Source organism: Lissotriton vulgaris, chromosome 2_1 (genome assembly GCF_964263255.1).
Source record: "Lissotriton vulgaris chromosome 2_1, aLisVul1.2, whole genome shotgun sequence".
NCBI lineage: Eukaryota > Metazoa > Chordata > Amphibia > Caudata > Salamandridae > Lissotriton > Lissotriton vulgaris.
The window spans coordinates 521882687-521906719 of NC_141687.1; positions in this window are offsets into that span (position 1 = coordinate 521882687).

The window sequence follows — 24033 nt, forward strand, 5'->3', positions numbered from 1 at the left end:
TAAAGGGTAAATTGTCATTGAAAGACTGTACACAGTAGTAAGAATCACTCACAATAAGAGTAATCACACTGGAGTCCGCGTACTCCAATGTAAGCATCAGAGCACGTAGTTCTGCCAACTGGGTGATACAGTCCCCTAATGTCTGTGTATGCACGACATCGGACTTGAATTCACCATCCACCATCGTACCAACCACAATTGCACAGGCCGCGGAATACGCGTGTCTAGAACCCGTAGCCGCTTGGGCACTTCCATCAGTGTAAATGATACAACAAAAATCCTCCAGTGGGCGCATAGTCAGAGGAGCAGGATGAACAAACTTATACTGCAAAAACTCCTGAGTCTGCAAAGAGGAATCGAAAATGAACGTTACATCCGGGGATGTCAAGGATGTAGCTCGTTGTATCCACGAGGGTGCAAAACCTTGGAATTTGGTACCCTGGCCTTCATCACTACCTCCAAGGCAGGATACGGAGTAACAACCACAATGCGTTTTTCCTGTGACAGTGCACGTTCCTTAAGAATCGCCATTTGCACTGCTGTCAAAACTTTTTCCACAGTGGAAAACCGAAACTCGGCTGAAGTGTACAGGTGTGACTTGTAAGCAATGGGAACTGTGTCTCCCTCATTAAAAGTGAGGTACGTGAAACCCACTGCCCCTGGCACGATTCTTATTACCAGGTTGCTGTGGTTATCACGAGTCGACAAGAACTTAGATTCAAGTAGGTCAGCCTGCTAAGATTGCAAGATGGCTGAATGTTTTGGCAGCCAGCACAATTTGGAAAAAGTTGGTTATATCAATGCATAGAGCGACTTGATATGCTGGGCATATTCCGGAATGTATGTACGTCCAAAATTTAGAAAGCGCAGTAAGGATTGTAGCTTTTTCAGCGTTGTGAGAGCACTCAAAAGTACGCATTTCTCCAAGAAGTGAGGAGCCAAGCCTCTACCTTCATTGTTGAGCTTGTAGCCCAGGAACAAAACTGTGTATTCTGCAATGTGTGATTTTGCAAAGTTGAATTTATAGCCAAAGTCCACAAAACAGCAAATTATGCGGTCAACACAGCACAGATGCTGCCATAATTCGTCGTCTGTGAGATAAATGTCATCCACATACGAACATGCATCCGCGTCAAGCCTCTCAAGCAGAGAGACTATTAGGGCAGCAAAAACGCCTGGACTGTTCTTGTAGCCCATGGTCAAACGAAGAAATTGGCGTTATTTGCCGCCACAGGTAAAACTCGTCCACTGACTACTAAGTGGGGACAAGTTATGGGCAAAAACGCCATTGGAAATGTCGAGCGTAGTTTTGAACCTTTTACGCACAAGACTATCCACTAGAGCAGAGCTGTGAGGATTCTGCACCGTACACGTACGACAATGTGAGTTTAAGTGGCGGTAATCCAATACCAAACGGTACAAGCCATCTGGCTTAGTCACAGAAAAAAGTGGGTTATTCATCGGAGACACGGACGTTTCAATTACACCTTAATATTTCAATTGTTCAAGAATTTCGGCCACAGAGGCTTTCGCCTCATGCCGTATGGGGTATTGGGGTTGTGGCTGTGGCATTGACCGCAAAGGGATCTCATGTCGAGGGTAAAATTTGCCCCATCCACAGTGAGTACGGTACAATGCCGGCGCAAGCGCCTTAGCCCGATCTTCTGCAAATTGCAGTGCCTGCTCCTTCGGCACAGTGTGCGCGAAAGCGGGGAGGATCACCTCCTCCCCCTGTGGAGCGGCCAAGACAAACGTTGGGAGCCAGTCGACCTCCACCAACAAAATATCACAAGTAGTCGTTAGATTCTCCCAAAACACCCCTTTTATGGTACGTTCTATGTCACCTTCAATTACAAGGACTATTTCATAAGGTCTTTCAGGGGGAGCCACTCTAGTGTCTGCTATTTCAACTGCAACGAAGGTGTCAGTCGCTGTCACCTTCAGTAGTGGACGCAGCGCCTCTCGAATGATGGTAATCGCCGCCGCGCTGTCCAGCAGGTTCAGAGCCTCACTATCTGTAGCATATCTGGCTGTCACAGCAGCAACTTTCTTCTTTTGAAACTGGGGTCTTTGACGCGGTGACTCGTCCTACTTGCCTTTTCCGTCAGCCTTATGAGGCTGCTCACGGCTCTGTTGGGCACCTTGACCTCTGCCGCCGCCTCCTCCACCGGTGGCTGTTACCGATGTTTCCTGCAAAGAGCGAGGAGAATGTTGTTCAGGAACCTGAAACCTATCAGGCGACTTAATAGTACTGTGGTCGCGCAAATCATATTTACGCTCAACAGGGGCAGGTGTAGGTGAAGTGGGATGGGAACCCTGTTTCTGATGCTGCTGCTTCCCCTGTTTTTTGTTCTTACTCCAATTTTGTTTCTGAACTTTTGGGCGTTCATCTTTATCGGACGACCCTTGCTGAGTTTGCTGTTGCTTCTCTTTTTTCGCAAAAGGCTTAACACCTAAACTATTATGGCCTACGGTCTTATAAGCTTCCGTAATAATTTTCGGCAGCTGACGGCGTTTGTCGGCGTCGGCCTCGCGAAGAGCATTAGCGACCTGGAAACTTACAACATCCCCCTTAATGTTAGCAAGGTCAAGATCACGTACCATATCAAACGCTCCCACGAGGCGCATTCCCAACTCCACTGCTGCCTCTAGTCCATGCTAATCCTGAACACGCTTGATCACAGTGGGCAAAACAGTCATTGACGGGGTGCCAGAGCACCTAGTATAGACTGCTGCAAAAATCACCCCCCAAGTTGTACACTCAGTTACGTCAGGAACTAAGCCTTTCTGCAAACTCATGGTGAGAATCCTGTTTTTCTCAACAGGATTAGTATTTGTGAACACTGCTTCCAGTTGGTCAAATTTCTCGGCAAGCCAAAAAGGCATTTCTTCCTTATCTTGGGGACGCTTGCCCATGACCGCATTAACCATGACGGGACTAAGTTTGAGTCCGCCACCGCCAACTGGATGTGCTGCACCACCCGGGGCCCCACCCAGGAGGTTGAGAGTAATGTAATGAACCAGACCCCTAATAACTGCAACCGAAGAGGCATATAGGGGTCGCTTTTGTTGGGCTGTCAAAGCACCCGCCTGAGGATGCAAAGTGTAAGTAGCCAACACAGGCCAAGTAGCGCCTTTTATGGACAACGGTCCTTGTCTGACCACTGTAACAACGTGTGGGAGGGTGCCATTAAACCAAACGGCATGCTGCTAGACAGAAATCGGAATTTCTACTCTCTGATATGGAGCGTACACTGCAGGAGCATCAGCGGGGATGTAAGTGTGAAAAACACCAGAATTAGCATCCACTGCGGGAAATTCACGCCACGTCAGCAGAGACTACAAAAACCACTGCCTGTCCCTCTAGAGAAATGAGGTATTCCTGCAAATGATTACGCACAGCTACACAACTGTGTGCCGGGATATCAACCACAGCCATATCAAAACAGTAATAGAGAAGTACAATACAAAACTATAACGCACAACTGGGTAGTAATTCAAAGAGGAAACGTTTGAGAAGTAATAAGCTTGAAACAACCTATGTATATATAGGTAGTTTTTAGGTTTAAATCTTTTTATTGAAAGACAATGCAACAAGATACGTGGTTCACAATTACTATACAGGTCAATACCCATAGGGCCCAATAAGATGATCAACGGGCACAAAAAGGCCCTGGCGGTAGTAGTAAAGTCCGACCTGTCTGAAAAAAGCCAGCAATATGCAACATCATTTTTAATAACTACCCAAAAGAAACTCCCCCCTCCCTCAGACCCCATCCCCTGCCCCCTGAGCCCCTCCCCCACCCACACCCGGCCCCCGTCCAATGCTCATGTCATCTACCGGCTGACTATACGCCCAAGCCGATGAAATTCTGCCAATAGCGAGTGTCTCAAGAGTCTGTGGCCGCTGGCTCAGTGAGACGCAACAATCGAAGGTAACGAGGACATGTGATTTCTGTGAATTCGGTAAGCAGCAGGCATCGAAATGGCTGCCAAAGCTCTTCAAATTGGTCTCTATCCCCTGCCAGGGTGAGGGACAGTTTTTCCATACCCAGCACGTGCCACATCCTGTGGAGCCAGCCTGTGGTGGAGGGAATCGTAGCGGTGCACCAGTGTGAGAGGATGTTTTGCAGCGCCGACCCTAATGCAATGGCTATTTGGCGCCCCCTACGAGAACGCAATGGATACGTCAGCGCATTAGGGAGTCCCAACAGAACGTATTCAGGGAAGCGTGGTATGTCAGTTTTAAAATGTAAATGTAAATGTAATATACTTGTAAAGCGCACAGCTGCCCCAGCAACGGGGCGTCCCGACGCTGTATAACGCTGTGGAACCCTTCCTGGCTCTCCCTGTGAGATGCCCCTCCTGGGCACCCCCGATGTGAAGCCAGGCATCCCAGTGTTGTTAGGGCCGTTGTGGAGATTAAGCAAGCTATTGCCCAGAGTTGCAGCGTGGGACCCATGATTAGGGTAGGCGCTGAGGCGGGAATTATCAAGTCCGCGGACGGTGAGCCCAAGACCCTGCCGCTTCGGGACTTGAACCCTGGTCCCGGGCCTGATCTCCGCTTCAGAGTCTGCCTCTCTAACCAGTGAGCCACACTTCTCCACGGTGGGTGTCTACTTCATCGAGTATATGCGTCCAATATGATTGTATGTGTGGGCATTCCCATAACAAGTGTACCAGGTTGCCAATTTGGCCGCAACCTCTCCAACAGTTCCTATCTTTGGTGCGATCCATCTCGTGCAACCGCTCTGGGGTGTAATACCAGTATGTGGAGATTTTCGTGAAAGTCTCAGTGCGCCCCGTGTGATACGCAGAATGGCGTGCTCTGTAGGAGATCCCTCCCCATTCTTTGTGGCTGAGAGCCCTGCCTAGCTCCCTCTCCCAACGTTCCCGGCCCGGATTGTGGATGTGTGTAGGCGGTGTTTGGATCATCTTGTAGATGTCGGAGATAGGTTTGGCGTCGGAGGTGCGTGTCAGTAGCCACCGCTCGTATGGTGTGAAACGTCCCTCTGCGGTCTCCCGAATCTACGGCTGTGGTGCCCAGTGCCTCACCTGGAGGTATCGCATACGTTCGGACTCGGGGAAGTCATATTCCTGCTTGAAGAGAGAGAAGGGGAGCACCCCATCTGGGCCGTATACATGATATAGGAACCGGCAGCCCGTTGGGCGCCAATGCGCAAAAGCCCCCTTCTCCATACCCGGGGTAAAGTCTGGGTTGTCCACCAGTGGCATCAGCGGGGAGGGAAACGTAGTCAGTTCGTGTGTGCTGTTGGTAGCATCCCAGACCTCCAAAGGGACACGAGTAACATAGGAAGCATAGAGGTTTGCAGGCCTATGTATCTTTGGGAGGAATGGGATCTCCTGTAGTGGACGCCCCGCCACCGCCTGGTCCTGAAAAAGCCAGTGCTTTTCAGATTCCCACCGGCTCCACTCCACCAAATAACGAAGTTGCACCGCCTGGTAATATTTATGCAGATCAGGAATGCCCAACCCTCCGGCCTCCGGGGCCAGCATGGCAATCGCCTTCTTCAGTCTAGGCTTCCGGCCTTGCCAGATAAACTGGGCCAGGTCCGCCTGCGTTTGCCGAATCTACCCAGCGGGGGGGTCTTAGCGACAGGGCCCGGAAGAGGTAGAGGACTTGTGGCAGGATGGTCATTTTGACCGCAACTATTCTCCCCAGCCAGGAGAGAGGAAGATGTTTCCAGCGGTTCAGTTCCTCTCGAATCCGCTTGCAGAGGGTAGCGTAGTTCGCCGTCGTCATGCCTGCGAGTGTAGGGACGAGTTGAATCCCTAAATAGGGAACGGTATCAGTCACCCACTGAATGGGGAGGAGGCTCCGCAAGAAAGCCCTGGTGGAAGCGGAGAGAGACAAGTCCAATGCAGTGGACTTATCCGTGTTCATTTTAAACCCAGCCACCGCCGCAAAGGCGTCGAGCTCGGCAATGCAGGCCGGAAGAGCAGAGCGTGGTTGATCTAGGGAGATCAATATGTCATCATCGTAGAGACTGATGGTATGTGCGTCGCTGCCGAACTTTATGCCGGTGGCGTCCTGGTTTTGCCTTATCCTTTGAGCGAGTGGTTCCATGTATAGGGCGAATAGGAGGGGCGACAGCGGGCACCCCTGCCTCGTCCCTCTCTCAATCGCAAAGCTGGTCGAGCTGTAGCCATTAACCCACACTACTGCGGTGGGGGACCTATAACAATGAAAGATAAGGGTACGGAACTTCTCCCCGATCCCGACCTTGGCCAGAACCAGTTCTAGATAGGGCCAGTGTACGCGGTCGAACGCTTTCTCGGCGTCGACTGCCAACATCATTCGTTCCCCCGGTAAGCGGGAGGCTTTTTCGATGAGATGGACCACCCGTTTGGTGTTATCCACTGTCTGCCGTTCAGGGATAAAGCCCGCCTGGTCTGGGTCAATAAGGCCCGGGAGATAGGGGGCTAGACGTGTCGCCAAGATACCAGTATAAAGTTTGAGGTCGACGTTAAGGAGCGAGATAGGCCTCTAGGCCCCGTATTTAGTCCTGTCCTTTCCAGGCTTCTGGATGACCGAAAGGGATGAATGGAGGAGATCAGGCGGGATGGCCCCGGGTTCGGCAAAAGTGTTAAAAAGGCGGGTGAGGAGTGGGGCCAGAGTGGAGCAAAAGGTTTTATAAACAATGGCAGAAAAAACGTCCGGGCCTGGCGCTTTCCCTATCTTGAGCCGGGCAATAGCGGCAACCACCTCTTCAATGTGGATATCCCTCTCCAAATACTCTGTCTGTACCGGGGCGAGGGAAGGGACCGTGACCGAGTCTAAGTAACGCGTCGCGGCCAGCACGTTTGGGGGGCTGTCAGATTGTAGCTCCGCATAGAAATTGCGGAAGGTGTCCGCAACCAGCGCATCTTCCGATACTTTAGACCCATCCGGCGGAGATATTTTCTTGACATTCTGTTGGTGCCGCGCTACCCGCAACCGGTTGGCCAGCAAGCGGCCGCATCTATCTCCACCTGTATAATAGGCGTGTTTGATTCGCAGCACAGCGTATTCAGCGCGGTCCATATCCACAGCTGTTAGAAGTTGCTGCGCCACCTTGAGTTGTTCCCAGATTCGGGGAGCCCCGGTCCGGAGGTGCATTTGTTCCAATTCATGCACCCTTTGAGTAAGCTCGTCCTGCTTATCTTGTCTAGCCCGGTTTTTCGCGGAGGAAAGGGCAATAAATTCCCCATGGAGCACTGCTTTCAAGGCGGCCCATTGAGTCGCGAGGGTGGTGTCAGAGTTAGCATTGTGGGTCAGGTAGTTTTGAATAGCGGTCTGAACATGTTTTACCACGTCTTTCTTATGTATTAGGGTGTCGCGAAGTCGCCACACTCTGGGGGGGTGCGATGTAGATAGCAGGGTCAGTGTCGCGATGACTGGGGTGTGATCCGATAGTGAAATGACCCCTATATCAGTGGATGTAGCAAGAGTGCACACCGGACCTGTGGCTAAGAAATAATCTAATCGTGCATACGTTTTGTGTGCGTTGGAATAGTAAGAGTACTCCTTCTCGTGTAGTTGGCCTAGGCGCCACAGATCGTGAAGGTTGAGGTCTGTCAGTCTCTCTATGCAAGTGGAGGATAGTGTCCCTGCCTGGTGAGTGCGTTGGCCTGACCTGTCAAGGACCGCGTCGAAGACGATATTTATGTCACCTCCCAGTATGATATGCCTGTCTGGTGTGGCTGTGATATCGGTGAGGGCTGAGTGAAGGAACTGTCTTGGCCCTCGTTAGGGCAGTACAAGGAGCCAATCGTGACCGTGAGACCGCCTATGGCAACGCAGTATGCCAGTAGTCTACCTCGCAATTCCGCGCTCTTATGAAGGACTTCCCCTTTGAAATGGCGCGTCACCAGGATCGCCACCCCTGCAGTTTTAGTAGGGCCAGAAGAGAAGTACTGTCCCGGAAATTTGCGTGAGCGGAGTCTAATGCAATCTCGGGCAAACAGGTGTGTCTCCTGCAGCAGACAGATGTCAGCTTGCGCATTTTCCAAGTAGGAAAGGACCGCTCCTCTCTTGACTGGGTTATTAAGACCCGCACATTTAGGGTCAGTATCTTAAGGGTGGTGGGTGTCTGGTGTGTAGTGCATTAGAGCATAGTTCCGTTGTCGGTCAGTTGACCTCTGGCAGGGGGGAGAAATGGAAGTCCCCAAGTGGCACCTGTCGGCCTGCGCGGAAATGAAACCTTGAGTAGTGAGACAAAAAGAGAGCACTGGACTACCCACCCTCCCCACCTCTCCCCCCCTTTCTGGACCCCCCTCCCCTTCCCCTCCCTGAGCCCACAACTGCAACTCCCCCCCTTGCCCACCTCCTCCGCCACCCCCCCCGGCCCCAACCCGCCCCGTCCCTCCCCCCCATCCCAACCTCAACTCAATGTCCCAGAAAAGCGTCATTGTCTCAGTCCTGCTCAGCCGCAGCACAGGGTTGTGGTAAAGTACTTACAGGAAAGTGCAGTCACGTCGCTGCCCGCTGCCCCCCCTGACTCTCCCTGGACACGTGCAATAGCAAAGCTGAAGTGCTCTCCCCACTTCGAGATGTTCATTCTGCGGACGCCGTGTCTCTGACTACCTCCTGAATGGCATTAACCATCTCTCTTTTAATGGTCTGCGCGTCCGGCTTCAGGTTTGGTGGCGATGACCGTTGCCGGGGGACTCGCTGCCAACCATCTCCGAGGAGTTTCCGGGAAGCTTTAGACGGCGTGTTGTCTTCCTTCTGGTCGATGCCTAACAAGGCGTATGTCTCCTGAAGGGAGCGTGGCTGTTGTAGTGTGTTGTCCCATTTAAAGATGAGGCGGAATGGGTGTCCCCATGAGTAGGGAACTTCTTTGCTTCTCAAGAAGTCCGTGACAACTTTGAAAGTCTTGCGCTTCTGGAGCTTGATTGCTGATAGGTCTTGAAAGAGTGCAACCGGGTGGTCGCGGAACCTCAGGGGTTGCTGCTTCCGGGCTTCTTTAAGGATACGTTCTTTAAGGGGAAAGTCTGGCAGAAAGGCTAAGATGTCTGGGGCCTGGCGCTCGACGCGCAATTCCCACTCTGTGCGCTCTGTCAATTTTGATTTCAAATCCCTCCGATTCCCCAAGGATCTCTCGAAATAAGGCATGCAAGTAGCCCGCAACATCTGACCCCTCTTCTTTCGATGGTACCCCCCCGGACCCTTATGTCGCGATCTGTTCTGCAAATCTTCTGCGTGGGCCTGAAGGTCTACGTGCTGCTCCTTCAAGCGCAATACCTCCTGTTGCAACTGCTCCACTTCTTCACTGCAAGCCTGGTCTGTTTCCTCGATGGCAGCCACCTGCTCCCCCAAGCCATCCACCTCCCTTCTGATCTTGCGGACTTCTCCGTCTACTTCTTGTTTTAAGGTGTGGAAGTCATCTCGGAGGGAATTAAAGAGGCTTTCAAGGAAGGATTTGGTTATGGGTACTTCGCCCTCTGTAGAGTCAGTGGTCTGCTTGGGAGCGCTTGGGGATGCCTGTCCCTTGTCTCCTTTAATCTGTCCCTTGCTTAACATCTCCGGAAGGGTACGATCCCCCTTCTTGCGTCGGCCTGCCATTGGGCACTGTCCGTGAGGGTACAGATCGCGCCGATCTTTTAATGCTGCTTTGTGCCCCGAGCGAATCCCTGACGACCCCCAAACCTTTGCGCTGTGCGTGGAGGGACTGTAGCCGTCGCTGTGATTGACCACAGTTGACGCACCCCGGGGCAAGACCTCTTAGGGTGTTTGTTAATGGTGGTGGGGGGAGCGGAGGAGTCTAAGGTGCGCGGCAGCTGGAACTTTCCCCTTCCAGGCTCTCTATATCACTGGGTGCTGGCTGTAGGTAATATGAGGTATTTGCGGTGAGTTGTGGGGCTGGACCACCGCTGCTTCGACCTCTCTGTCCTGGAAACGGGTCTCAGGCCCATCGTTATGGAAGAGACGTGTTTGTTTCCACTGGTGGGTCACTCCGCCACAGGGTAGGCGATGGGGTCTATTATTCCTGTTACCCCCGGATGCGTGTCTCCCTGGGCCTGGCTCTTGGCGCCCACTACTCCTGTTGCTGCATCCCCCTGCCGCTCCTCACCTCTCGCACTGAGTCCGGTCCGTGGGGCATAGGGGTCCTGTATGCCCGGTTGTGGCGGGCAGCTCCCAAAGCTTTCCCCGTCGTTGTGCTGCTGGGCAGGGGGGCCGTTGCACTGCTCTGTTGGTGCTCCGCCAGGGCCCCGTGAGTGTGGGTGGAGTCCGCCCGCCGGACCAGGCCGCGTGGCAAGCACAGCCACTACTGGCACCAGGCCGCGACCTCGGCCCAAGCTCAAGAGCGCCCCAGATGGTGGCCCCACAGCGAGCCCCCCACGGGCCTACGCGGCACCTCCGGGTGGCCGGGTCGCCCGCTGCAGCCCCTAGCCTGGGCCCTTCTCCGGCAAAATCCGGGAGCTCTGCCCAAGTCGTTGTCTCTGGGGTGGATAAGTTGCTGCGGGGCGTCCCTCCATCAGCTAGGCGCAGCTCACAAAGCCCCCGATGGTGCATCGAGTGCCCGCTGAGGAATCTGCCCGACACGGGCCGGCCTGTTCTCCCGCCTTGCTAGTCCGCGACTCCGGCCTCGATTTTGGCGCCGCCGGTGTCGGGCTGCCGCTCCACCGCTGGGCCTCGCTGCACTCCCGCCCCCCGGGTGTCGTTCCTCCGGGACAGCAGGGGGGCCACCGGGCACCACCGGGGTGGCTGTAGGGGTCTGCGCCACTGCCAGGAATCCCCTCAGACCTTGTGAGGCGCTCCGGTATCTACTTCCCATTCTCTAGGGCCTCCGGTACCTCGTCCCCAGTTGCCGATGGTGCCGCCGGAGTGCTGTTTCCGCCACACAGACTGCCGCCACCGCTGCACCCCAGGCTGCCGGGGGTTCACCTCTATTTCCCCACCCCTGCTATGCAGTTGCGGGGGAAGAAACGCTAATTTTTACGGTCTGGGCCGGGTCGTGTCGGAGGAGCACTTGGGATATGCGTCCGCTCACTCCGCCATCTTGGCCACGCCCCCTATAGGTAGTTTTTTATCCATCACTACTGTCAACCGGAAACGATAGTGAGGGGGTCGTAGACTGATATAAGCACTACTCAAGTGTCTCACAATAAGACCACACTCGTTGGCGGCGCCATGTAACAGGGATTCTGGGCAAACACCGAACTGTGCACAGAGACTTAGGACCTCAGTGAATTAGGGTGTGCCAAAACTTACCTTAGTACCCAAAATCCCCTACCAGACTAGTAATCAGTGTCACATTAGCTCTTCGTCCAATAGCAAAGAAACCAATGATTAGACAACCTAGAACATTCGACTTAGAACCATCTCAGGAATGGTGGGAAGTGAGAACAATCTTTTGTTATACGTTCATACCAGTCCACAACAGGAGTAAAATAGAGACACGGTAAGGTTAAAATGTTTATTTTAACGACGTGATCTCAAGCGCAGTATTTTAATCAACATCAGCATACATATGGATAATAATAATAATAATACGGACAGCATGGTTACAATTCCATAAAATACAAAAGGAGGAATCACAATGATAGTGCAAACAGGTGATAAAAGCGCCTATTTAAAGCACCCTCCCTATCTAGGATCTATGTATTATAAAACTATAGAAGGCCTCTGGAGTTTTCTTAGGGGGACCCCATTTACCTGTCCGCTCAGTAAGTGTAAATTACATCAGGATCGGTTAGTCTCTCTGCATGCCTGGAATCTTCCAAGTGTGTTCAATTCTGGCAAGTGTGCTATGATAAGGGCGCCAGAATCCTACTCAGCTTTCAGCTGCCAAATTCGTGTGTCTAGAATGTGTTACACGGAAAAGCCGATAAACAGGCTTGCATGTTATGATAACCTTGGCGGCTTAGCACTCACTGTACAGACTGGGGACACTATGTATGTTTAGAGATGTCGAAAAACAACCCTTTTCTCATGTATAGACCTTCGTCAAAGCTAATTCGGCAAAAACAGCTAAGCAGTGTCGTGTGCAAAAATCAGCAAAAAGGAAAAAATGGCGTTTAAACCTCTAATAAGCCATGCTAACTTAACATGCATGCAGAAAGAGGCCCATAAACCACACTACACATCGGGACATAAATAATTAAAAAATGTGTAGATTTCCCCAATAGTTAAGATAGATTTTCTGTGTATATTGTCTATAATGTGAATTGCTTGAAATTTTACTCTACCCCCCTCCAACCCCCCTTTCTTTGTCAGAAAACCTCTAACCTGTAAGAATTTGAAAAATTCCCTACGGCTAAGGTCGAATTCATTACGTAATTCCTCAAAGGTCTTCAATCCGTTTGTTGAGTAAAAACAGCCCAGCTGTAGAATCCTTGCCTGTATCCAACGGTCCATATACCTGTGCCCAAATATCTCTGGAAGGTCATCATTATTAGATACAGGCGTATAATGCGAATATCGTCCAAGGCCCAGTAGTTTAAGAACATTACCCCAAACCTTATATATGCCACATAGATAGTCTTGTATTTCACCTTCTTAAAGTAGCTGTCGTTAATGTATCACCAGAGGCAGCCTTCTGCGCCCCTTCCCAATATACGTTTTTGTAGGGTAGGTATATTATTGCAATTAGGTCCTGGAGATATAAGTGCTGAACAGTATCTTAATACCGTAGCCCAATAATACAATTTGAAATTAGGCATTGCCAGTCCCCCTCTATCCTTCGGAAGTGTAATAAATCTGAAAGCCCTACGTGACCTCTTATATCCCCAAATAAACCTGGAAAACATGGATTCTATAGATCTAAACAGTTGAGGAGGAAATTCCAGGCAGATAGTCCTAAAAAAATATAACAATCTGGGAAGATAGAGCATTTTGATCACATTACATCTCCCACCTATTGTTAAATGTAGGTTATTGAGACGGACCAGTTCTTTTTTTGTTCGTTGGATCAAAGGTTCCACATTATTACTAACTATGCTATCCACCTTTGCTGATATACTGACCCCTAGATAAGTAGCTTTGTCTGTGACTCTAACATCCCTCATCTTGATCTGGTCATTAAGAATGATTTGCGTTTTACTTTGATTTAATTTGTAGCCAGAGACTGCTCTGAAGATCAGAGCCTCTTCTTCTATCGCGACAATTGAGGAAATAGGATTGCTAGTGACTAAAGCGATATCATGGGCGTAGGCTAGTGTTTTGGTCTCATATTCTCGTGCCCAAATTGATGGAATTAGTATGTTTCTATCTAGCCTATGGATGAACGGGTCGATGTAAAGTGTGAATAGGAGAGGGGAGCACGGACATCCCTGTCTTGTCCCCCTTGTAATGGTTATTTTATCTGATAATACCCCATTTCTTGATGCACTGGCTACAGGATCCACATATAGCTTTTGTATTGCTTTAATAAGTCTCTGATTGATCCCACAACATAGCATTGCGGCCCAAAGGTATTCCCAGGGGACCCTATCGAAAGCTTTTTCAGCGTTGAGTAATAAGTCACCTCGGTAAAATCAAAAAGAGAAATTACCCTTCGGACGTGATCAATTGTAGATTTTCCGGGGATGAACCCGTGCTGATGTCCAGATACGATCTTTTGAATAATCGGTGCCAATCAGCTTGCTGATAATTTGGAGTAAATTTTGGAATCTCCATTTATCAATGTAACGATAAGACCCGGGTTCTAGAGGATCTTTGTTTTTTTTTTTTACTATAATTTTGGCAGATGACCATGAGGCTGGTGGCCTTCCTCCCTGAAAAATATGGATAAACAGTTCCTGCATTATTTCTTTTAATTGCGATAAGAATTTAACATAAAACTCAGTTGGGATTCCATCCGTACCAGCGGCTTTCCCTGTTGTGAGACTATTCATAGATAGTAGAATTTCCTCCCAAAATGGAGTGCTATCTAAGCTTTCTTGGTCTGTTTTCTCGAATCTCACTGGAGCGCTCAGATTTAAATATACATCAGGTCTGTCCTGTTGATTCTCTGCTGTTTCATAGAGATTCTGATAAAAACTTTGAAATACAGTTCTAATTTCAGAGGATTCGGTCTTCTTGAGGCCAGACTCTGGATCCTTAATCTCTAAATTAGCCGAATATTCTTCTCTAGTGCGTACCGCCAGCTGGTGGCCAACCTGTTCACTCCATTCATAAATTTTCTCTTTATGAGTTGTTGCTTTTGCCGCTGTCTTCTCCGTTAGGATATCAATTATCTGATTTTTAGCCACTGCCACCCGACTTAGTTTATTACCAAGTACATGCCCCTCCTGAACAGCCTTACTCAGATCTCCCTCAGCCCTACCCAAATTGTGCTAGAAGTGTAGCCATCTGTAATTTGGCCTCTTTGTTGGAACTAGAAGTGAACTGCAACATCTCCCCTCTAATACCGGCCTTTAGGGCATCCCAGACCACATCTATTGCAGCACTACCGAGATTATCCTCCAAAAAGCCGGGAATCCATCTAATCATATGAATGCTCTTTCAAATGTCCATGTCCTAGTCTTGGATTTATTTAACCCACACTCCAGATTTAATACTAGGGGGATTATAGTCAGACAGAATTCTTGGTATTTTTTCTATTATGCTAGCAGACCTCAGGGAGCTAGACATGAGTATATAATCCAACCGTGCATGCCGGGCATGTGGGTATGAATTAAACGTGAATCCCGGGTCCCCAGAATGCCTAGTTGCCAACCATCAATTAGGCCATGTAACGCACACATATTTTTCAGTGCGTGGAAAGCTTTTGGTTTTCGCCCTAAATACTTAAAGCCTGGATCTGAGAGCCACTCCCCCGGTAGATGTACATTAAGGTCACCACAAACAATCAGTGAAAGAGGCCAGTGAGATAGTTCGTTAGCCATGCTCGACAGCACATCTGGGTCATCGCTAAAAATACCATATATAGTACAAAGAGTCATTTTATTTTCCCCAGAATCGTAGTGACATTCTGCAATGGCCCATCGCCCAACTTTATCGACTAATGTACCTGTAAACTAAAGATCTCCCCCGTTTGCTAAAATTGCCACACCTCTCGCTCGCACCCCCTGTGTTGAAGCGGTGATCAACCGATTCCCTAGCGTTTTCAACAGATATTGTTACGATACCTCCACATGTGTCTCTTGTAGACATATGATATTAGCCCCAATCATCTGTAGTCCTACCGCAACTCTCTGTCTTTTCTTACTGTCGTTAAGACCACAGACATTAATAGTCACCATTTTTAACTTGGCCATGATGATATTTGTTCACCCGATCCATACTTAACAGAAGCAATATACCTCATTTTAGACCATACTTGTATTTACGTTCTTACATAAGCCCCTCCTCCCTGCACCTGTCATGTACACCTTGTGTCTATAATTTCCCCTGAACTCCTCCCTCCCCATCACACCCTGCCCCCTACCATTGTTTAAGCCACCAGGCTCAATCCTGAGCCTGTGTGATAGCGTCTGAACCGATCTCACCCACTCTCCACACCCCCCCACCCCACCTATCTATACAATTTTTTTTTGTTTTTAGTCAGATTTTTCATTCCTACCCCATTATATAGAAGACCTCCCCCCCAGTAACACCATTATTTCACAAAAAAATCCCCCTCTGACCCTGCTCGCAGGCAGGTCGCTCCCCACGCCACCACACGACTGCCAGCTGCTTCGTGACTGACTCTTGTGCTGCTCATTTCTGCTCCCGCTGCCTGGTTCCCTACACCCTAATCTGTGTCACTGTTCTTTTTTCCTTTCTCAGGTTTCCTCCGCTGGAGCCCTCCGGCTTCTGCTGGCCTTTTCCCGCCGTTACCACTCCTCCCGCTGCTGCGTCCCTGCAGCCCGCCCCCCTGCTTTTCCATTGGCCACCCCGCTCCCGCCTCCCAGCTGCTCCTCCCTCCCTCCCTCTCCCACTCTTATGGAGGCCGCACAGCGGACGCGCAGCTGGTGCTCCGAAGGTGCACCAAAGGCAAGCCTGTCTGCGCCCGTCTGCCCCTGGACTGCGCCCAACGCCAGAACCCCTGGACCCCGCGAACGCCACAACACCAGACTCCGCTACGACGCCAGCACCCTCTACGCACTCAATGCTGGCCAAAACCAAACCTGCTTCCAGGCCGCCCCGAAACGGACCCACGGACCTTTCTCCTGCCACACCTGCAGCTTCACCTGTGACAGAGCCACCAAACCTCCAAGGACTGGACCCAACTACCTCTGCTGCATACTCCTCAACACCTGCTCTGCACGCAAACACGTCGTCGAGCTCTGGAATCTGCTCGACACCACCGACCTAGACGTGGCTTTCATGACCGAGACCTGGTGGAACAACTCCTCGGCGCCCGACATTGCCATTGCCATCTCGGACGTCTACAAGATCACCCGCAGGGATCGCACCAACGGAATCGGAGAAGGAATAGCCATCGTCCAGAAGTCCTCCCTCAAGGTTGCCACCCACACAGACGACACCCTCAACACCGCCGAACACCTGCACTTCCGGATCCACACCGCCCAACACCACCCTCAGAGGAACACTCATCTACAGACCCCCCGGAACCCGAGCTCAATTCAGCGACTCCATCGCCGCCAGCACCCACGCACTTGCCTCCACGGACTACATCCTCCTCGGTGACCTGAACTTCCACCTCGAGAACAACAACAACGCCAATTCCGCCACCCTGATCGACAATGTCGCCAACCTTGGCCTCAGACAACTCATCACCACACCCACCCATGCCGCTGGCCATACGCTGGACCCCGTCTTCTCCACAGGCACCAACGTCGCCTTCGACCACACCACCGAACTCCACTGGGCCGACCACCGCTGCATCCATTTCACCTTCAAGAAACCAACCACGCACCACCGCACCCAACAGCTACCTCGCCGCTGCTGGAGCAAAGTCACCGAAGACCAACTGATCACCACCCTCGCCCAGAACCCACCCACCGACCCACCCAACCCAGACACCGCAGCCCGCAACCTCAGACAGTGGATCGACGACTGCGCCAACACCCTCGCCCGCTCAAGAAACCCTCCGACAGCCACACCAGCAAGAGAGCCACCTGGTTCACCGACGAGCTTCAGACCTCCAAACGCGCATGCCGGAAACTGGAGAAGACATGGCTCCACGAACGCATACCGGACAACCACGCAGCCCACAAGGACGCCACACGCAGACATCACCACCTCATCAGAGTAGCCAAGAGATCCTCCTTCAAAGACCGCCTGGATAACAACGCACACGACAGCAAGGAGCTCTTCAGCATCGTAAAGGAACTCTCCAACTCCAGCGCCAACAACATACCGCCCTCACAAGAACTGTGCGACTCACTAGCCATCTTCTTCCACCGCAAGATCGCTGACATCCATGACAGCTTCAAAACCATGACAGCCCCAACCTCGCCAGACTCCACCTCCCCTGTGAACACCACCAGCGCCAACCGCCTGACCTCCTGGTCCAACATCAACGACGGCGAGACACGCAAGGTCATGAACTCCATCCACTCAGGAGCTCCGTCAGTCCCGTGCCCACACCACGTATTCAACAAAGCAGACACAGCCATCGCACCCCAACTACGGAAGGTCATCAACATCTCCTTCGAAACAGCGACATTTCCGGAAAGCTGGAAGCAAACTGAAATCAACGCCCTCCTCAAGAAGTCCAAGGCGGACCCCAAGGACCTCAAAATCTTCCGGCCCATCTCCAGGCTCCCCTTCTCGGAAGGTCATCGAGAAAATCGTCAACATGAAACTGGCCCGCCACCTGGAAGACAACAACATCTTGGACCTTCCCAGTCCGGGTTCAGATGAAACCACAGCACCGAGACAGCCCTCATCACCACCACCACAGACGACATCAGGTTCCAACTAGACAACGGCGAAACATCAACCCTCATCCTCCTGGACCTGTCAGCCGCCTTCGACACAGTCTGCCATCGCACTCTAAAGACACGCCTCCTAGAAGCCGGAATCCAAGAGAAGGCCCTTGACTGGACCACGTCCTTCCTCTCCGGCAGAACCCAGAGCGTCCGCCTCCTGCCCTTCCGATCCGAAGCCAACAACATCATCTGCAGCGTCCCCCAGGGCTCATCCTGACGCTGTTCAACGTATACATGGCCCCCCTCGCACAAGTGGCCCGCCATCACGACCTAAACATCATCTCCTACGCCGACAACACCCAGCTCATCCTCTCCCTCACCAAGGACCCGCACACCGCCAAAACCAACCTCCACGAGGGAATGAAGGCCGTCGCCGATTGGATGAGGAGCAGCCGTCTGAAACTAAACTCGGACCAGACGGCGGTCCTCATCCTCGGACCCACCCCCTCAGCCTGGGACAACTCCTGGTGGCCGACCACACTGGGAACAGCACCAACACCCACCAACCATGCACGCAACCTAGGATTCATCCTCGACTCCTCCCTCTCCATGTCTAAACAGGTCAACACTGTCTCCTCCTCCTGCTACAAGACCCTCCTCCGCATGCTCCGCAGGATCTACAAGTGGATCCCGACTGAAACAAGAAGAATGGTTACACAGGCCCTCGTCAGCAGCAGACTGGACTACGGCAACGCACTCTATGCAGGAATCCCAGCCAAACACCTACGACTACTACAACGCATCCAAAATGCCTCCGGCCGACTGATCGTCAACGTCCCCCACCGCCGCCACATCACCCCCCACCTGAGAGTCCTACACTGGCTCCCCGTCGAGAAGAGGATCACCTTCAAGCTCCTCACCCACTCACACAAAGCACTCCACAACGCCGGACCAACCTACCTGAACAGCAGGCTCAACTTCTACACCCCCACCCGCCAGCTCCGCTTCGCCAGCCTCGCCCTCGCCGCTGTCCCCCGCATCCAACGAACAACCTCCAGTGGCAGATCCTTCTCCTACCTCGCCGCCAAGATCTCAAACACCCTCCCTACCCACCTACGGCAGACCCAAGACCTACTCGCCTTCAGAAGACTCCTCAAGACCTGGCTCTTCGAGCAGTAGCAGCACCCCCCACCCCCTCACGGGTAAGTAGCGTGCTTTACAAGTACTCTGATTGATTGATTGATTGATTAGATAACCACAAGCATGCGATAGAAGACAGATTTTCCTGCAACGATTTCCTTCAGTGTCTGCTCGGCTTGGATTTCTGACATAAAGAAGCAGGTTCATCCTTGCGAGACTACTTTCCATTTTGCAGGGTTCTGAAAAAAGCTGACGGGGCCTGCTTTTTGAAACGGTGAAATCAGCTGTCGAAGCCACCAGTGTCTCTCCGCTGCAGCATGCACAAAATCTTGTTTAGCGAAAAATGAGATTCTATCCTAGTTCCGTTTTTTATTGGGCCTGGCCAGATCATACACCGCCTGTCGGAGCAGAAAATTTTCAAAATAAATCAGAATCTTTTGCTGACGTTTAGACATTGTCATTGGGAATCTATGCACACGTTGAATCTCTTTGTCCCAATACCATTGCGCTAATTCTCGGAATGCATTCTTAAACAGATTGATAGAAAAAGCACCAATATCGCTTTCTTCACTGTCCTCCGGGATCCCTAAGATCCTTAGGTTATTTCGACGTTGGTGATTTTCTGCCTCCTCAAGTTTCCACATGATGTCTTTCACTGTGGTCTCTTGTGGGTCACCTGTGTTTTTAAGGCATCAACGGTGGTTTCCAGCACTTCTGTCCGATTTTCCACCATGCTCATCCTTTCTGTTATTTCAGTGCAGGTCTTCCCAATTTTGTGCACTGATCCCTGTTGTTTTTTTGCAGCAACGCGGGTGTGTAGATTTTCCGTCTTGACCTCATTTTGAAATGTGCTTAATGACTGTAGGATTGTCGCTAGTGTAGGCTCGTGCAGCTGCTCCGTGTCTCTATAAACCGCCACACCCCCTTGAGCTCTCCTGTCCGTACTTGCTGTTCCAGGCAAGCCTACCATGGAGTGTGGTTGCGTATCTGAGTAATCCCATCTAAGTTCGCCCTCTTCCTCCATTCCGTCCTGCTTGCTGGTTTTCTTTTCCCTTCTGAAAGCCTGTTTGATTTCATGGGCACCTTTCTACCCCCTTGCTGGCTGCAGTCACTTGTTGAGGTATCCGCGCACCCATCGTCTCTACTTCCACTTTGCGATTCAATGACATGCGAGTCTCCAGACTCTTCATTCAGTGAAAAAAAAACTTCCATATGGTCAGGTGATAGGTAGCCCAGTTCTGTGTTTTCTACGAAGTTTTCTTGCTCAACATCTGTCACCATGTGTGACACTTGCTTGACTTCCTGGCTGATACTGACATCTATCTCACTGTTTTCATTAGCGGGGGAAGGCTGCAAGAGGACCTTTTCCTTGCTACCCTAGCTCTTCTGCTGAGTAACTACGGGAGAGCCAGCCATACACAGCACCTTAGTCTCACTGCTTGACCCCCAGGAGGTACGAATATTATTTACGCTCATCAAGCCCTCTTTAGCCTGTGTCTGGGCTTCACCGGATTTATCAATATTAGCAGCATTAGTGCCATCCTGGATTTGTTTAATCTTTTGCCCTCCCTCCTTGCTCATGTCCTTCTTAGCAAACAAACTGGTAATTACCGGCTGTGTCTTTCCCGATCCTCCAACCAGTACATTGCCTGCTGTGTGGAGTTTAACATTATTACTGCTGCTAAATTTGCTGTTCTTACCTGTACCTTGACCGGGCTTCTTAGCTTCGAGGTCCGCTTTTGGGTCGGGGTCCCGCTGTACCACAGAAGTATTTGCAGGAATTGTGGAGCGCGTCTTGCTTCGTGCTCCTCGCGCTGCCATCACTTTCTCCTTCTAAGACGCTTCCGTAGAGCCAGTGTCTACGTTGCTAGGCGACTTCAATTCCGATCCAAGCCGGCACCTGACGGGATTCCCCCTACCTGAAACGACAGTCAGCAGCAGCCAGGCGAATGCTTCCCAGCGCAAGCAGCAGCTCCCTCCTGTCGCCTGTCCACCTTCACGACTTGCAGTCAACCCCCGCACTCCTTCCTGCCAGCGTGGCCAGTGTTCGGGGCCAGGACGCATGCTAGGCAGCTCCCGACATTGACGCTTGTCTACGGGGATGAAGTGATGTGGAGGTGAGCTCCCGAGATCTCTCACTCAGCCGGCATCTTGGCTCACAAGTCTTTCTTTCTCATCCCAGTAGGTTGGCATAGCATTCTGATGTATTTCCAGATTTACGATTCCTCGTAAATCTGGAAATGCATCAGTGGACATTGGTGTTGCGTGAGAACACCCATGTCACACTCCTAACACACAAATAGTTGAGTGAAAAGAGGCGATATTAGCAAGCACAGGTTAAGTCACTGAGGGTGGCTTGACCTGTGCTTGTAAATATCCCTCAGCAGGTTGCGCCGCCATTGCGCCACACAACGTGACACACCAGTGGCGCAAGGGGCTTGTAAATCTGCCCTTAGGTCTTTTGTCTAGTATACAAGGGCATTAATGGACGACCTCCTCAATATCTATACATTAAGTTAAGGCAAGATGTAGCTCAGAGGCCCCTTTGCAGTCAGTGCAAGTTTCTATTATAAATCTCCAAACACAATCTAAACTGTAAAGGTGGGTACAATGGAATTTTCTTACCAAGAACATTAAACAGTGTGCCTCACTTGCTATCTTTAGATAGGAGCTAAACACATACTTGTTTGGCTAGGCAGCCTACAGGACCAGCAACAAGAGACCCTCTCTGGTGCTGGGTAGTTTTACAAAACATTTTCATTTATATATATATACAAGAAAACAAACTACAGTAAAAGCCCTGTTATGTATGCTCATAGTTTAGATATCCAAAGCCCCATTCAAAGATACAGACATCATTCACTTCTGCAGAGAAACCTTTTCATGATAAAATATTCTGAGATGAATTTAAAAACAAAGTGTCATCTCACAGTGAGGACGACTTGGAGCTGGAGTTCTATTCAAATTAAAACTGCGTTATGAAACACATGAGCCTTTTCCTATTTATTAGTCACTCATTTAATTCGTCAATTCAAGGCTATCTTCAGTGGCAGCTCTATAGAAGACATATATTGTTCTTTGACTCTTTCCTTCGAAGGACAGTGAGGATACATTCCAAAATCTCAGTTGGAGACGATGAGAAGGCCTGCAGTCTTTGTCGAAAGTACCGCTAGCTAGACCCAGCACGCATACGCTGACGCGTACCTTGCCTGTCACCTAGCGCCCGTGTTTCCTTGAAGAGGGGGCGAGAGCACGCGGGATAGGACAGCACAATGAAAACCTCCGAGCCATCCATAACACGTGATTTCAGTGAAAGAGCAAGGTTGAAATCCCTGGAGATGCACTTGTCTCACTTTCTACAGGGATAACCGTTGTTATAGCAGCAAGAATGAAGGCACCACGTCACTGGGCTTTCCTGCTCTCAGTGGTCACTTCGTGTGGAAGGAGGTGAATAACTTCTGTGAGGAAAGCCTCCGGTTTAGAAGAATTCACTGAGGAGGACACCAAATGTGAAAATCTAGACAATAAAGCTAAGAATACTCCGTGAAAGGTCTAATTCTTAGACGTTGCCCCCCAGATTCATTACGTTGTCATCAGTATGCATGGTATCGCAGCTGCATCGTAGAGGAGTATGGAAACTTGTCATGGTACTGTCTTTTCTGCAATGGTGCCTTTAGAGATTTTAGATTTTTCTATCAGCGCGTATGTTTTAAATTGAGCAGATATTTTTGCAAGAACAAGCAGTTATCATACAAAGCCGCCGGGAGGCAGTGCTGTCTTTGTTATGAGCATTTAGGTTAGTTATTTTTTTTTTCATTTCGAAGCAGGTGCCTTCCGGGAGATTTTTTTGCAGCGAGCGCATGCAGTTATCACATGTAACCTTTAGGAAGCGAAGCAGTCAGTGTTTGTCTAGTGCAGTTCTGCTTTTGCTTTCCCGAGTATTAGATTTTCTTTTTTTTCTTCTTTTGAACAGATTTCTCTGGGCAAACGGCGCGATTGACGGCAAGCAATGCGAAAAAGACACTTTAAAGTGACACGGTCGAACTCACACTACTACTACACCAGTCTTAAATGTTACAAAACTACAAACTAATATATACCGCTTCCAGCCCTGCCAAGTACCACGCGTCAGGCATTAGACTAACGAATCAGTATGGTGGTACGCATCTCCGCAATGAAATACAAAGTCACTCCTTTATAGTGCCCCGACCACCAGGCACGCTAAACTAGGAGCTTTATTTAAGCACCTAGGGCCCGATGTAGGTAAACTCCACTTTACCACTTCTGAAATACCGAATCATACCGATTCGGTATTTCAGAAGTGGTAAATTGGAGGGGGGGAAATGTAGGTAATCCAGATGTTTTGATTACCGATTCGGTAAAAATTGGTATTTACCGATTCGCTTTGAAGCCCATAGGAATCAATGGGCATTACCGATTCGGTATTTACCGAATCGGTAAATACCGAATCCATCAAGGGTGCAGGGGGTGTCACTTTGACACCCTCTGGCACCCCCAATACAGGCGTGGGTGCCATGTGGCAGGCATACATGCCCTAAGGGCAGTATGCCTGTCACATGGCATTGGTGTGCATGCACACATGTGCATGCACACCTGGATTCGGTATTTTAACACCCAATTGGATTGGGTGTTAAAATACCGAATCTGAAGGGCCTGTGGGACTGAAAGTAGTCCCACCTACATCCCGAATTTTAAAACTCGGTAAACTTACCGAATCGGTATTTTTCAAATTCGGTAATTTTACCGAATTGGTAAAATACCGATTCAGACAAAAAATGGTCCCCTACATCTCAAAAGGCCAAATACCGGTCGGAAACGGCCGAATTCGGCCGTTTCCGACCGGTATTGGCCACCTACATCGGGCCCCTAGTGCGATGCTAATGAGCGCGCTCCGCTTTGTGCTGTCTGCCAGTCTGCAGTGCTGTCTGATATATCCGTCACCTTTATTCATAATCTGTCCTGCCTGCACTGATTGGATAGTTATTGGTGCTGAGCGCCTCCCCATGGATTTATTCTAGCCCTGCTCGGCCTCCCCCTCAAGCATACCACGTGGCATGTCAGCGCCGTGCATGGTAAACAAACATAGCTGCCACAAAGCAGTGT